The following is a 2,500-nucleotide window of genomic DNA, read 5'->3' on the forward strand; positions in this document are numbered from 1 at the left end:
TATTGTAGTCTGTAGGCCTGGTGTATGTGTTGTGGGGGAGTGCATCATGTGTAGTGTAGTCTGTAGGCCTGGTGAATGTGTTGTGGGGGAGTGCATCATGGGTAGTGTAGTCTGTAGGCCTGGTGAATGTGTTGTGGGGGAGTGCATCATGGGTAGTGTAGTCTGTAGGCCTGGTGAATGTGTTGTGGGGGAGTGCATCATGGGTAGTGTAGTCTGTAGGCCTGCCTGCTGCACTCACCACTCCAAACCAGCAGGTGAGGTTGTCCACCAGCCAGTAGATGGGCTCGAAGACGGCGTCCAGCACCCTGTCCGAGTTGCAGAGCGAGTTGTAGTAGAGCGACTTCAGCAGCAGCCACCAATAACGCCACAGCAGGCTGAGGCTGTGGCCTACATGGCCACGCCCCCTCGCTCCGCAGCAGAGCCGAGTCCAGCGCAGCAGCACACGCATCACCCGGGCAACCAGCCACCGCCAGCTCCGCGTCACACCTCCTGTTACACGGACACACGCACACACACACGCACACCAGATGTGTTTGCCAACCTGTGTGGGCTTTCCAGAAGTGTTTTGGTCTCATGTGAATGTTTACTGTGTTAGAGGACTGGGACATTTGGTCTCATGTGAATGTTTACTGTGTTAGAGGACTGGGACATTTGTGTTTGTCTGTATAGATATCAGCATATTGTATATCTATGTCCATTCAGTCTTGGGCATGAGAAACAAACCTATTAACAAACTACCTTTCGCAGGGGTATGTGTGTGTGTGTTTGAGAGGATTATTATTCACTAATAGTGATGTCATTACTGTATGTATGAGGCATCAGATGACAGAGTGACGATTGCTAGAATGACTGATGGGGGAATAGCAGGTGTGTGTGTGTGTGTGTGAGATGTGTGTGTGTGCGTGTGTGTGCGTGTGTGTGCGTGTGTGTGTGCGTGTGTGTGTGTGTGTGTTAGAGATGCGCGGTTCGCGGATCGGGCGGATGACGTGAAGAAATATAGAAGAAATATTTTAATTAAATTCAGGCGGGTGGCGGTTGAACCAATCAAATGAAAAAAATATAGCCTATACATTGTTCAATTGTGTTACCTACATCCGAAAAAAACGAGCACACTTTGAAATAGTCAAATTTTCATCAGGCAGTTTGGCCTAGTTGCTTCTATGCATGCTTCTTTGTTTATCTATCAGAGACGGTGTTGCGGAATTGGTGAATTCCGATGTTTCACTGAGCAACCCCTCACGCACGCATACACACACACACACACACACACACACACACACACACACACACACACACACACACACACACACACACACACACTAAAGGTAACAAAGTTTAAATTAAGTAGCCTATCGTAGCCTATCAGCATGTTTTCCTCTCCAGTGTGCAATAAGAAAGTAGAATAGGCTACAGTGCAAGTTGACCAATGATTCATCTCCCATGTCGCGTCTCGTTGCAGAGCCTTGGTAGGCCACTAAGCAAATCTGCAACCTATGAGCCCAGCTGCCAGTATTGGAGGAGGCCTAAACATCTCGTAGATGAGACTGACTCTGGGTTATTTTGTTTCGATATTATACAGTATATAAAACACATAGTCACTGTAGCCTACCATTCAGGGAATAGGCATTTAAAAGGGAGACAGATTATGGAGTGATATGACTCAGAACTGACATCGGGCAATGGCAGTGCGAGATGTTCAGAACGTAAGAGCTAAAACTTCTACAAGCTCAGTAACATCCACAGCGGAAAAAAGAAGGTAAGAAAAATAGTCGGAAAACTTGTGTAAGGCAAGCAAGCAAGTTTGGCGGTTGTTACTAAAAATGTCAACATGCACTTTGCACTGCTGTGCGGTGGGTTACAGTGCGTAAAGTAGCCTATAATGTGAATGACTTGTTATTTTATTAAGGATTTCTTTCTTTTTGCAAAAAATAAAGTACAATAGGCATTAATTAGTAGGCTAAATAGCAGCATGTTGAAATGATGTGCCAAATTAGGCTACAGGCCGATGTGCGTTTTATTTAGAGACTTTTGCGAGTCAGAGAGTGAGTTTGCTGCTGATATTCTGGGGATAGGCTACAACATAGCCAATGTAGGACTTTAGCCTTTTAATATATTTGCTGCATTGGATCAGTCTTTCTATAACAGGCAAGAGCTTTCTAGCCTCACGTCAGCAGCACCGCATCACCCATATACATTAAAACAACCAGTGGATGGCGGGCGGATGTGGTTTTGAAAATTGGTCAAAAAACGTTGGTGTGGATAAGTTTTGCTATGCGGTTATGGTTGAAATAATAGCCCATCCGCACATCTCTAGTGTGTGTTGTGTGTGTGTGTGTGTGTGTGTGTGTGTGTGTGTGTGTGTGTGTGTGTGTGTGTGTGTGTGTGTGAGATGTGTGTGTGTGTGTGTGTGTGTGTTGTGTGTGTGTGTGTGTGTGAGAGAGAGAGAGAAAGAGAGAGAGAGAGAGTAACAGTATGTTTCTTTCTGAGCACAATATGTACT

At 45.6% G+C, this 2,500-nt stretch overlaps 1 protein-coding gene across 7 annotated transcripts in view; it reads left to right on the forward strand.

Annotated features, from left to right (window-relative positions):
• Positions 1–2,500, forward strand: part of LOC121682331 (C-myc promoter-binding protein-like) — a 37,951-nt gene that overhangs the window by 24,216 nt on the left and 11,235 nt on the right. The gene's annotated exons all lie outside the window — the stretch shown is intronic.

The sequence above is a fragment of the Alosa sapidissima genome, chromosome 14 (genome assembly GCF_018492685.1).
Source record: "Alosa sapidissima isolate fAloSap1 chromosome 14, fAloSap1.pri, whole genome shotgun sequence".
NCBI classification, from domain to species: Eukaryota; Metazoa; Chordata; class Actinopteri; order Clupeiformes; family Clupeidae; genus Alosa; species Alosa sapidissima.